The sequence below is a fragment of the Gallus gallus genome, chromosome 13 (genome assembly GCF_016699485.2).
Source record: "Gallus gallus isolate bGalGal1 chromosome 13, bGalGal1.mat.broiler.GRCg7b, whole genome shotgun sequence".
NCBI lineage: Eukaryota > Metazoa > Chordata > Aves > Galliformes > Phasianidae > Gallus > Gallus gallus.
Genome location: NC_052544.1, coordinates 1988634 through 2001984, shown reverse-complemented (window position 1 = coordinate 2001984; position 13351 = coordinate 1988634). Strand labels below are relative to the sequence as shown.

Genomic DNA, 13351 nt, shown 5'->3' with positions numbered 1-13351 from the left:
GGGAGGATAGAGCGGCGCGCACCATAGAGAGGAGCCGGAGCGCCCTGCCCGCCCTTCAGCACAGCGCGGGAACGGCGTGGCGGACCCGGACCTGGGGCGGCAGCCAGCAGCGGGAACGCGCGGGCCCGGAGGGCTCCGGGCGAGGGGGTGGTCTCGTGTGCCCCTGGAGAGGGACGCGCAGTGGGTCCCCGGTAGCTCAGGGGGATAAATCTCCTGGGGGCAGGCGGCTGTGCTGCACTTCGGGGGCTCTGTGGACAGAGGCCTTCTGCCTGCCTGGGAGCATCCCTGTGGGGGAGGCACGAAGCGTGCCACAGCCTGCACGAATATAGATAGCATCTAGTCATCTCATAGAGAGCGCCTTATGTGTAATGCAGGAGGGCCTGAGGCAGCATCTGGGCAGGCTGCAGTTCTGTTGCATAAGGAGAAGAGCAGGAAAGACACGGACCTGTTGGAGGGCCACGGAAATGATCCCAGGGCTGGAATGCCTCCCAGCAAGGACAGGCTGAGGGCTGGGGCTGTGCAGCTGGAGAAGAGAAGGCTCTGGGGAGACCTATAGCAGCCTGTCAGCATCTCAAGGGGCTGCAGGAAAGAAGGGGGCAGACTCATTAGCAGGGTCTGTTGTGATGAGACAAGAGGAAATGGTTTCAGATTAAAAGAGGGGAGATTTAGGATGGGTATAAGGAAGATGTTTATATGAGAAGTGAGGCACTGGCAGAGGGTGCTCAGAGATGCAGTGGATGCCTCCTCCAAGGTCAGGCTGAGAATGGGGCTCTGAGTGCTTGATGGAGCTCTAGGTGTCCCCGTTCACTGCGGGGAGTGGGACTAGATGACCTTTAAAGGTCCCTTCCAACTCATATGATTCTTTGATTCTATGAAAAAGGTCATGTCAGGTGTGATCAGAAACTTGAGTAATCCTGCAATCAGTGATTTGATTAGTTATGAACATTCATAAGTGGGAAATTGAATACATGAAACATTGGTGAATGGAAATGTGTGAAATAATGCATTAAATGAGCCTGCAGCACCTCTATCAGCCCACAGCCTGGCTCAGTGTTGGGGGTGCTCGCAGAGGGTCCTGGGCTCTGCGTACTGCTGTCTTTGGTTCAGCTGTGCTGCAGCAGGAGATGGCAGAGTTCCCAATCAGCAGCACCAGGGTGAGAAATAGATGTGATTCCTATTCTCCTTACCCTGGTGGATTCCTTCAGAAGTATGAGTGTTGCTGCTCCTGTGCTCGTTGCAGCCAAACTGTGCACTTTCCTATCTGTTTCTTAGTTCCGTAGGCACATAAATTCTTGGTCATTCTGGCAATTTGTCTCTTTTTCAAGAATACGGTTTTCCCTTTGCTGGTAATTCTTGTTATGAACTCGTAGTTCTTGTTCAGCATTACTCCTGCTGTCTGCGTGGATGGCTGCAAGGTTCAGCTCTGAATGTGGCTTTTAAGGGGATATGGAATCACTCTGCTGTCATCCAGAAAGCTTTATCCAACCACTAGATTTCTTTTAGTTCTTCATACTTCTTTTTCTTTTTTTTTTTGTAGTATCATATGGGGCACGTTGTTTATCATTTTCTCCACAGATCTGTCCTGATACTGTAATTATAAAGTTGTTTAGCTATCTGTTTTCATAAATGTATCTGTATAAAACGTTGGATGTTGTGATTGTCTTGCCATAATGTTACTAGATGTATTTCCCAAGCTACTAAGTTTGTTTGGAGATGAAAATTAGATGCAAAATAGAAATATAAGCACCTCCATTCTGTAATCTTGCCATAATTTTCTCTCTCATCAATGTAGTATCAGTAATTAATGCTCCTAGAAACGTACACTTTCTTTGTTGCTATGGGTTTATCCAAGATCTCAGCTAATCACAGAATTATTGTTGCTGTTATCCTAGTTTTCTTTCAAGTCCCCAGCTGCCTGGTGTGTGATACTCTGTCTTTTCTGCAACTGGCAAGTCAATAGCAAAGCTAATCTGTTTTGATTCATATCATGAGGATGCCACAGGAGTTGGAACAACTTCAGTTGTGCAATTGCTGCGCATTTATGGCTCCTACTCTGGAAAAGGAAAATAGCTGAATGGAGAGGAGATGAGAGAGGCTCTGTGCAATGAGGCAGGGGACTGTCCAGAGTGAGAATCAAGTGGAGATAGCCAAGGTTGGTGTGGGGTAACATGGCTAAGGGGGCGAATGTGGTAGAGTGGTGTGACTGAGCTGTGCAGGCAGGAGGGCTGCGTGTTCTGTGCTCGCTCAGGTCAGCTGCTTTGTGTCCTTGCAGTGAGAGAGTGGAAAGGACATGGGGAACAAAGGTGATAAGCCATGAGGAATTGCTGCAGGTGCCGGAGTGCCTGACTACAGCTTTTCTGATAGTAGGTGGTGGGATTTTATTCCTTGCCTCCAAGGATGCTGAGGGAAGTAGGTGATGTCTTTGCAGGGTCACTTTGAAAGGTCGTGGTAATTTAGGAGAGGTTTCTGTTGATTGGAAAAAGGCAAATATCATGCATACATGCGGGAGGGGTGGGAAGAGGGATTGGGCAGTTTTAGAGCAGTCAGCGTAACCTCGGTCTCTGGAGAGGTGGTGGCACACCTTTCTCTGGAAAGCCAGGGCATGTGAAGGGCAAGAAGGCTTTGGGAACAGCCACTGTGAGTTTGACAGGTGCAAATTGTGCCTCACCAGCCTGTTTGCCTTCTGTGATGAGAGAGGCTCAGTGAACAAAGAGAGAGCTGCGTGTGTTGTGTACATTGACTTTAGCAAGGCTTTTGACGTTGTCTCCCATAGTACTGCTTTACCAGTTTGGTGAGGTATGGGCTGGATAAGTGGGCTATAAATCAGATGGAAAATTGCTTGGATTCCTGGGCTCAGATGATGGGGATCTGTGGAATAGCCCACCGAGTGACCTGAAGAGGCAGAGAGATCTGGGTTTGTTATCACATAATAATTTAAAGAAAATAAATACTTTGCTCCCTAGGAAATATATTTATTTTGGTGGAGAGAAGAAACGAGGCTGGGTGTAGAAAGTAAGCTAAAATCAAACATTGAAGTTCTAAGAGATCATACAAATTCTCAGATCTTACAAAAGCCTTAGAATTGAAGTCACTCTTTTGTTTGTTGGTTAATGTGAGTCTCCCTTTAAAGTCTGGGCAAAACCAACTTATCCACGTTCCTCATTGTTTCTTTAAGACACATTTGCCACTGGAACTTTATTCCCTGTGTGCTGGAACTGTTTCCTCCTGTGTCACAGTGGTGTTTGGGTGAGTTGGATAGTTATTTTGTCCATGTTTCCTTTTTCTGCATCTTGAGCAAAGTAACCCAGTGGAAGATGCAGTCTTTGATGCACATTTTTTCTCTTGTTAGAAATGTATGGTAAAAATATCAGGCATCTCTGACCAAGTCTACTTGAAACACTGTAATTACAGATGATCTAGTTTCACAGCTCACAGACAAAGAAAATGTGTTTGTTTTACTTTATTAGATTTCTTATAATATGTTCACACAAAAACAAATGTACATATACACACTCTGTCAATACTGCCAACTGCAATTTATTAAGGTTTATAAATTTATTCCACTAGGTCACTTTATTGTTAAGCAGACAATGAATGCAGGATCAATGCTAAAGATGGGAAGCCTACGTTTCCAAGTAAACAATCTCATCTTTCTACTAATAGGCTTATAAGGGACATTTTTGAGGAAATCATAATTAATCATAGACTTAAAACCTGAGCTGTGTTTCTCTTAACGTGGTTGTGTTTTTCTAATATGAAAATAAGGAAGGGAAGATATGTGGGCATAAGCTGGAGCTTGCACTGCTGCTCGCTCTTCCCTGCCTGCTGCAGTGCCCCTCAGTCAGTCACTGTAATCCAGAGCTGATGCTGGGAACGTGGTTGGGGGATATATCTTGTTGCTTTGTGATGAACTCCGAGGCCCTGGGAGAATCTCTTGGTGTTGACAGCCCCTGACAGTAAATGTCACATGAATTCGGAGGGAGCTCAGAGCCTTTTGGTGACTGCTATGAGAAGAGACATAATGACAGAAAACCTGATTGATGAGCAGTGCCACAAGTAGAGGGAGTGCTGTGTGGTGATTGCCTATAATTGAATGGTCCATGGAAGTTATTTCTGGGTTTCCTTTGAACGGTGACATACACTCCCAAAGTGTTTTCACATGGTAGACCTGCAGATTTTAACCCTTGTACTCGGCAGCTCCCTGTTAACGCCGCATTAACAGACCTTAAAATTTAATGGGCTGTTTTTACTTCGTGCCCCACGCTGAGCTGTATCACAATAATTAAACAAATGTCGACAACCAAAGATGGTTGGTCGTGCAATTACCTCTGGAAATGTTTCGTTGTCAGCTTTTGCCTCCTCTTTTTATTGCTTCCTCCTTGTAGCTCAGCTCTGTGATCTGACAGCACAGAGATGTTGATTATCAAGGTTCTCCCGATTCTGATGATGTGCTCCTGTACCACAGGCTTGTTGCAGCCATGTTAAGCACAGCAGTGATGCTCGTGGCATTAAATGGGAATGTGAGCTGTTCTAGACCCCTCACCCAGGAAAGCAGCTGCCCTCGCTGACCAATTAAATTGCCTTCCCTCTCATTAAAACCCTTGTGCAGGCTCTGGTATGTCACAGATCTTTAAAATCTCCATTATAAATTCCACTTTCTTCTGGGTATTTTTAGCTTATACTTGAAGAAATGGTTATTGTCTCTTGCACTTAACCATATCAATTTTGGCTCCACAGACATCTCCTCTAGGCCATATTGAAAGACCTGAGCTGATTGGAACTGCTGAATCTGTAGGGAGGATTTCAACACAGCTCTGAGTACTGGGACATCGGAGCTGTGCAAGGAGTGGGGAGGGAAATTCAAGCCCTCCCCCCTTCCCTTTGGTAAGTCAGGAGCACATCCCTTACAGATTTACTTGGTTGTGCCAATTTAATGTGATTTCTTCTGAGGGCCAGGAACCACTCAAGGAAGGCTGACAGGTTTTATCAACAGAATGGAAAGTGAAGTGATAAGGTGAGAGTTATTGACCTGATAACTAACAAACAGAAAACTTCAGTGTCCCTCAAGCTAAATATTGCACTCAGCAGGTAACTAAAAGATGGCAACAGCTGTGGTCTTGTCACTGAGTGAGAGTATGTTTTCATGTAGAGGAGCAGGAGGTGAACTGTGAAAACAAACACATTCAGTTTGCTACAGACTATTTCCCTCTATTACTTTTAATGAGAGCTAAACTCCAAAATGCACAATGGGACAATAATATTTTAGATAGAAGGAACTCTTTGTGCAGATCCTAAATTCTAGACACCAGGTTGCAATTAAAATGATTGCTTTCGTATTATTAATAGCTCACCAGTAGTTTAAGGCTGTCAGCAGGTAGGGGACCAATTGGTGCAATCCACTGCACACCTGACTGGAAAGCAGTGCTGTCCTTGAAGGAGCCAAGCTAATAACCCGAACCCACAATGCTCAAATGAGTTTGAAAAATGAGAGAAGCATAAAAAGGTGAAAGGAGCTGTGTTAAAATGCTATGGAGGCAACCTGGCTGGGTTGCCGTAGTCAGTTAAATGTTAGTAAATGCTGCCTAAGTGTTCTGTGGTGATGGTTTTGTGGTGGGTTTTTTTTTGCTTTTAATTCTAAAGTTGTAGTGTGGGAAGGGCAGATGGGAAAGGAAGCAGAGACCTCTAATGAGTGATGATTTAGAAGTAACAGGCACAGAAAGTACTGCAAGTACAGCAGTCTTTTGTTCCTCCTTTACTCCCCATATGTTTTTTCCTGAAATCGTGCTGGGATTGTCTGAAATCTGTGCCTGAAACCTAGCTGTCGTAATTCTTACACATGCCTTGAAATTCCTGTGACAGAATATGAAGGCTTCAGTAGCTGAACAAAAAGGCAGGTGACAGAGTGCTCGTGCAATGTCCATTTCCCCTTGCTGGCACCTGGCCTGCTCAGTACAATTGGGAAAGACAAATGGCAAGTCATCGCTTCCTATTCAACCTCTGCATGCTAACTTTGTTTTTCACATGGAAGCGTTTTTGTACTCCTTATCATGTTTGTCATTCTGCCATGTATCATTTCTTTCTCCTTTTAGAGATTTTTTTTTTTGTTTCTTCTTCTTTTTTATTTTACTTGAGGTGAGGATACCAGAACTGCACTTGATATTTGGGAAGCAGATGCAGCATGAATTCACACAGTGACACAGTCATACTTTTTTTTTCCCTAAGAATTCTGAACTTAAGATTTTCTTTCTTTTTTTGACTGCTGTTGAGCAATAAGGTGATGTATTCATAGAACTAGCTTTATACTTTCAAGATGTGATTCCTAAATTGTGCAAACTGGTTCAGAGTGCATCGCTCAGTTTGGAAAGTTAGTGTTGCTTTTCTTAGATAGCCAGATTGTAGTTGTCAGCACTGAAATTTCTCTTCCATTTTATTGTAAGTCTGCTCAGTGTCATCATGTCTTTACATTTTTGCAGTAATTATTTTCCTAATGAATTCCATTTTAATCAGAAATCTTCTTCATTTTGCTATTCCACCTTCTTTCCAGATCATTTTTGAATACACTGAACACTACGGGCCTTATTACGCATCCCCATGGGACTCCACTGATGGTCTTTCTCCTCTGAGAAAACTCATCCTTTAGTCTAATCTTCAATTCTTATATTTAATGAGTTATTTATCTCTGTGAGGTCTTTGCTTGTAGACCACAGCTGTTTAGTTTTGAGGAGAGATCACCTTAAATGTCTGAGGTTTATGGAAGCTTGGGGTGAACTGGAAATACAGGGAAAATTTCTCAGCGGGATCTCTGTTGCTCGTGTGCTTTTGATGCCTTCAAAGAATTCCAGCGGATTTAGTAGGCTCACAATCCTTTTGCAAAAACAGTGTTTACTTTTCCTTAATGTGTTACATTTATTCATGTATTCACTTATTCTCATCTTTACTGGAGCTTCCACCAACGTGAGTGGTATGGACATTAGTCTTAGTGTTCTGTGGTTTCTTGAGTTGCTGCTGGATTTATTTTTAAAATCTGACTTCTTGTTAGTTACCTTTCAGCCCTTTGATAATAGCAGTGATTTTCAGCAAAAGGTTACATATTATAAGTATTAGCTCAGATGATTCATGTTTAACATTCTATAAAAGCCTTGTATGAATATCATCCGCTCCCAGTGATAGATCAGTATGCATTTTGTCTACTTTGTAATCTACTCCTAACAATGTTTTAAATTAGGACAGGCCTTCTATGAATCTCTTCCAAACGAGATGGTGGTTTCAGAGTTTCTTGAGATTCTCCAGGTAAATAGTGATTTAAAAAATGTTTTGGATTTTTTGCTATGGCATTATCTTCCCTGAGTATTTCTTTCATACCTACATAGCCCACTGGCTCTTGTGAGCGCCTTGCTCTTGATGTGTTCAAGAAGGATTTATTACAATTTTTTTATTTCTTCAGCAAACTGCTTCTAAACTCTTTCTTCAGTCTACATTATTGTGCTTTTACATTTAGTCTGCCAGAATTTATGTTCTTTTTAGTTTTCCTTTTTCAAACACAACTTCAGCTTTTTGCAGGATACCTTTTAACTTCCAACAGCCTCCCTGATCCTGCTGTTTTATGATGCTAGCTTTTTGTTTTTCTCTCAAGTCTTTTTTGACAGGTTATATGCATTTGCTTTGAGCCTCCAATATAGAATCCTAAAATAGTCTATCTGCCATCTCAAAACATTTTGCCTTTCTGGCTGCCTCTCCGAGTGTTTTTTTTTTTTTTAATTTTATTTTTACAATTTTTTTCTTTTTGAATTCCCCTTCTCTGGAATCAAGCACAACCATTGCAATTGCCAACATTTAATTTTTTTTTTTTTTTTTTTTTTTTAATTTCAGAATCTGTAATCACAAACTGGGTGAAAGGCTTAAGGATTTTGGCCTAGCCCGTTGTCTAGGAAGGCTGGAAAGATCAGCTGCTAACATTTCACCACCAACTGTGAAAAGGCAAGGAAGTGGCTGCCGGGGCTGGAGCCTGTGGGAATCCCTGCTCTCGAGCATCAGCTACTCTCTCCCACCTACAACAAAATAACAGGTAACTGGAGGAAAAGCAGTCTGGGCTGATTTGTCACCACATCACTGAAGTTTGATACGAGGTTGAGTGTTTTGGAGCAGAGACTGGTTGCATTAGGCTGTGGGAACCAAGGTGAGATGTCAGAGTCATGCTGACGATGTCCACTTCTTTAGTTACCTGACTTGGGATGGTGTACCAAGAAGTCTGGAAGGATAGCATGTGATAATGCCAGAGAAGTGAGAGCTATGTCTACTTCATAACTTCCTTTTGCACATAACAAATCATGGGTAAGGCCTGACAACAAAAGAAGGAAAACTGCAGGTGGTAGAGGCTGGCTTTCTAGCTGATTCTTTTTGGATCTCTCCAATTGCAAACTGCACCTTGCAGCAAGTAGTAGCTGCTTACTAACAGCTCCAAAGCTTCTCTGAAGTGGGGGGGGATAAGCAGTCTTTACCAACAGGTGCTGCACTTCAGCATGTGTCTAAAGCCTGCTTACTGGTGAAAAGCATTTGCTTGGAGGTTGAAAGGCACCACCAGTCAGATGCTGCAGAATACACTTAAAGCCAGAGTGAGCCATACAACGCCAGTTACTGTGCCACTGCTGACTGGCATTGACTGCTTAGCAACAGTGAGAGTGAAAGGGATACAGATGAATTGACTGTTTTCTGAGCAAGCTGGGTAGGAGCAGAAGTAATTAGCTGCTAGCTGATGAAAAGGCATGCTTAATTATTAGAATAATTATAGATATAATAGATGAGGAATTATTCAGTAAAAGTAAGAAAATCAATATGTTGCAAAGAAGGTAATCAGAATGGAAGAGAAAATGACAGCAGTGTGAATTCTTGAGAGGGTGATGTAAAGAATTAATATGATAAATCTGAAATCTTTTGGATTTTCTCTCTGACATATCAACTCAGTTTAACAGTGATGTGAGGATGTACAGAGCTAACAAAGTCTGTGGCTTGCATTATTTCTGGTTTTATATAACACTGATTTAACTGATTGTATGCCAGTAAAGTTGAGCTATATTTTTATAACTCTCAGAACCTGCACAGCTTTGTGAGGGTCTTTGTTCTCCTTCCAACAATACTGCAATGCAACCATTTAATTTGGTAAGTTGTGGGGAGCTGAGCTATAGCTAGTTTTGATCAATATTACTAATTGATTATAACTGTTTGATAAGGCAGCAATGATTTCCCTTGGCACCTGAAGCAAGCAACTGCTACTAAGAAGCAGTTGTGTCATTCAGTTAACTTATTCTGTGCACACTGGAGATAACAGGTTGAATTGCAGTGGCAGACATTAGGAATACATTCTTCATATGAGAAGCGTAATCACTAAAATGGATAATCTGAGAAAAAATTCAAATATGTATCTCTTGATGTCAGAATGGGTGTAGGTGTTGCTGGTTCTGTTTTTGCAATAGGGAGTAGACCAGATACCGATGGCAGCAGCAGTGGTCTGATGTCTTCTGTGAGTTTGAATCTGAGAGGCCAAAGATTTATGCTTTTTTTTTTTTTTCTTCTAAAATTGTCATAGCTATAGATGTGAGTGGAATGGGAGACTGTCAGCAGCAGCTCTAATTTAGGCTCTTTGAGACTGAAAGCAGTGATGCCAAATGCTTATAAACCCCTTTACCCATTGTGCTGGTTAGAAAGGAAAATTAAAATACAAAGATTTTAGTGAATTAATATTCGAGCACTAATTATTAAAATGGCTTCTGATTAATGAGTTGCAAGTCAAGTTGGTTTGGCAAATAGCATTTTGATAAGGTATTTGTAAGACAGATAGTCGTAAGATGGTAAGTTGAAGGTATAACACTGTAACCTAAATGATGATGTTAATGCAGAAATGATGTAAATGTGTATGAGCAATTACTGTATGAAGTCACTAGGGTACATCAGGACAAACTGAGTACAGACAAACTGATCAGCATCAGCTAAGCACAGAATCCTAGTAGAATGAAGCTGGAAGAAATCTCAGCACATTATTACTTAGTCTATCTCCTTTTACAACAGGATCAGACCCGCTTTATTATGGCATTCGTGGCATAAGCAGAAATGTTGTTTCTCTTCCATTCTGTGGCAGATTTTTGTGAGCTACAGGACTGTTACTGCACCTGTCCTGATTGTCCCGATCCTGTCAGGACTGTTATTGCCTCTTTCCTCAGTCTTCTCTCTTCTGAGCATTTCCTATTCTCAGCCTTTGGATTCAGGTCATGTTTTCCAGACCTCTAGCCATGGTTATGCTTGCTGCTTGCCCTGTCAGCCCTTCCTGAGGAGCATTATCCAAGACTGGACATGCCTGTGCACTGAGGCATTACTAATATTGAATACAGTAAGAGGACCTGCAAGATGTCTTGTAGGTAATTCTTCTGTTAATGTATCCATGCAGTGTTTGAGCTATCACAACCTCCAGGTATTTTTTTCTGCAGGCTGCTTTCTGCCCACCTGATGCATGTGCTGGATTTGTGTACTTTGCTCCCGCCTAGGTTAAAATGCTACGCTTATTGCAATTGAGATGATTCCTATTTTTATAGACAGCTTGTCCAAGTTGTCAAAAGTTTTTAATACTTCTATCTCCTGTGTATTTGCAGTCACTCTTCACAGATTTAATCTTGGCAGGTTTAATAAACAGTCCATTTCTTCAGCCCAGCTATCAATAAAATATTGAATGGAACCGATGAAAGCTGAATAACTGTTCAATTTCTCCTTTAAATTTCACAACGAACCATTAGAAACTCATCTCAGAGTGTGGATTCCAACCAGATTTGTGTTGTGTCTTCAACTTGGGCGTTCATGCACTCGTGAATGTCATGTGGGAAAAGTTACATGCCTCAGTAACATTGAGGTATGTGGCATCTGCTGCTTTTTCCCTATCTGCAAAGTCTTATCTACCAGAGAGGGAAATTAGAGTCACCTTGATTTCTTCACGAGGAGTTAATGTTGACAAGCCCTCATCTCCTTATTTGTTTCTGTGTGCTTAAGAAATAATTCAGATTATCCTGGTGTTTTTCTCTTCCTGGAAATTAAATCTTTTGGTGCCTTAGCTATTCTGTTTGACTTGCAGAATGTAACTTTTAATGATTCAAGTTGCTTCAACATGTAAGAACTTTAAGGACAGTTGTGAAGGCAATGATATAGACTTCTTACTAGGAGAAAACCTGTGCTAAAGCACGGAGACACAAAAGACTCTCGAGAAAATGGTGAAAGGAATATTTTAACAGAAAAAAAAAAAAATCAGTCTGAGAAATTAAGGAGCAAATTCAGTTTTACATGAATAAGAAATTTCAAGTTAGCTTGGGAGTATTCTGAACATTTTGTCCTACAACTCTGAATAGTCTTGTAGAGATATGATCAGAGTCATATAAAAGAAGTTGGGAAACCTTAAATTTAGCTGCTCTAACTTCTTTCCCTGTAATAGATTGGTAGTGAAGATCTAAGAAAATAGAAATAGAGATTAGAATAAATTTCATAACCTTTTAACCCAGAAAGCCTGGATCTCTTCAGCAAAGTGTTTTCTGAACTCTAATATATGTTCAGTGTTGACACGGACTTATTCACAGAACAGAATGACCTTTGCACAGCTCATTGTAAGTGTGTGTGTGATGAGTTCTCCTATCTCCAGTTCAAAACAGCCACCTGACAGTTAAGTTTGATCTCACCAAAGCAAAGCATTAGGCTTTGTCTCAAAGCATGCCTGCTTTTGGTACTGTGTGTGCAGGAGGTGTGTGTATATTTATATGAATGCTCCTGTATATCAGTCGAACAGTGAACATGCATTGCATCAGTACAAACCCCTTGCTGGATTTCAGAAACTTGAGTTTTGCCCGAATTCAGTATTCTAAAGGGCAAACAACCATGTCTCAACAAACTCTTAATCATGCATTTACAAGCCTTGTGGTCAGTACCTCTTTTCTGTGCATTTTGTTGTATAGAATTATCATAGCTGTGCCTTGCAGTGTTTGGAATATGTAACCTACTGGCAGAGGAGGGAAATGCAAAGTACCCTCCGAGTCCCAAAATATAGGCAGATGCATTCCATTCTGAGAGCAGGAATTTTGAAGGGTGTGCAGGGGACCTGTTAGGATGCTTTACTACTTCGTCCCTTTTTTTACCATCTTCTTCAGCGTAGGTCCCCTTCTCCTTCCTGATTCTTATAGCTTGAGGAGCTGCAGAAGTACTTTAGAAATCACCGGTGCGTGAAAAGTGTTCTGTCATTCTGGCATCCTTTGGTTTTGTGTGTGCCCTCCGCAGGCAGGCGCTCACCGCGAGGCTGGAAGTGTTCTTGGTGATGGAGCTGAGACACATGAATCTACCGAGGGCAGGAGTGAAAGGCAATTCGGTGCAGATTTTGTAACAGAGAGGTGAGTCATTTCTTAATAGTGAGGACTTTTGAATATTACCTCTAGGTGACTTCTATTACAAGGCAGCAGTTAACATATTGCTGTGAATTGGCTTGGAAAAAAGATTAAATTGCAAAAGTACACGAATTTTAAATAGAAATAATAATGACAATAAAATTGGTTGAAAGAACAGAGCTACAGTAACAAGGTAACATTTTAAAAATAAATGGGTAGCTAGGAAAGGTTGTAGGGAGACATGCTGCTTGGAGATCGCAGAGGCACCTAGGTTTGACAGTTTCTATGACTGCATGAAGCAGAGACACGCAGCCAACCCCCGCTCTCTCCTGGTGTATTATACTGCACAGCAATCAGGCTTAGTAACACATTGCTGAGAGAGACTCCCACTAGTTAGTATTCATTATAGATGGCATTTTTCAGATTGCAGCGCAGCAGTGTAAACAAGTGATGCTGGAGGAAGGGTGGAGAACAGCATTTCTCCAAGCTGTGATTTATTTCCTGTTGATATTTACTTGACTACACAAACCTGTGGTACCACCAGTTTTAGGAAGGGAAAGTAACTCTCAAGCCACCAGCATTTTCCAGCATTCTTGCAGGAGAGTAACACGGCAGGAGGCAAAACACAGTTCCGGCAGTAGGACATGCGTGTGGCTTCCATGTGAGGCTGAAACATCTGGTACACCTCACTGTGTGAGTTATTGTGTGTCTGCAGGCCTGCCTGGGTGCTGCCAGCTGCCTGCTCTGCATTCCCATTTACAATGCACTTTGTACATCTTGTCTGCACAAGGTGGGAGCCTGTCTCTGCAGATAGGGTGCTGTTGTGCTGGGACACCCTCAGCTGTGAGCAGAAAGTTACCCAGACACACTGGTATCCTGAGAAGGACCAGAATCCTAGAGGTGCTAAGTTTGACCAGCTGCTGATATGTCTGGCTCAGCATTGGCTG

At 42.0% G+C, this 13351-nt stretch overlaps 1 long non-coding RNA gene across 20 annotated transcripts in view; it reads left to right on the top strand.

Moving 5' to 3' along the window:
- The first annotated feature begins 57 nt into the window (after window positions 1-57).
- LOC101752086 overlaps window positions 58-13351 on the top strand; it is a 66079-nt gene continuing 52785 nt past the window's right edge. For 11 of the 20 annotated variants that reach the window (XR_005839557.2, XR_005839542.2, XR_005839539.2 and 8 more), the window contains exons 1-5: window positions 58-2152; window positions 3176-3246; window positions 4738-4884; window positions 7870-8065; window positions 12301-12410. This is a non-coding gene — a long non-coding RNA (uncharacterized LOC101752086). Of the gene's footprint in view, window positions 2364-3175; window positions 3247-3567; window positions 3636-4465; window positions 4616-4737; window positions 4885-7869; window positions 8066-10758; window positions 10895-12300; window positions 12411-13351 lie in introns of those variants that run through there. The other 9 variants (XR_005839544.1, XR_006931406.1, XR_005839556.2 and 6 more) reach the window with 8 other exon arrangements.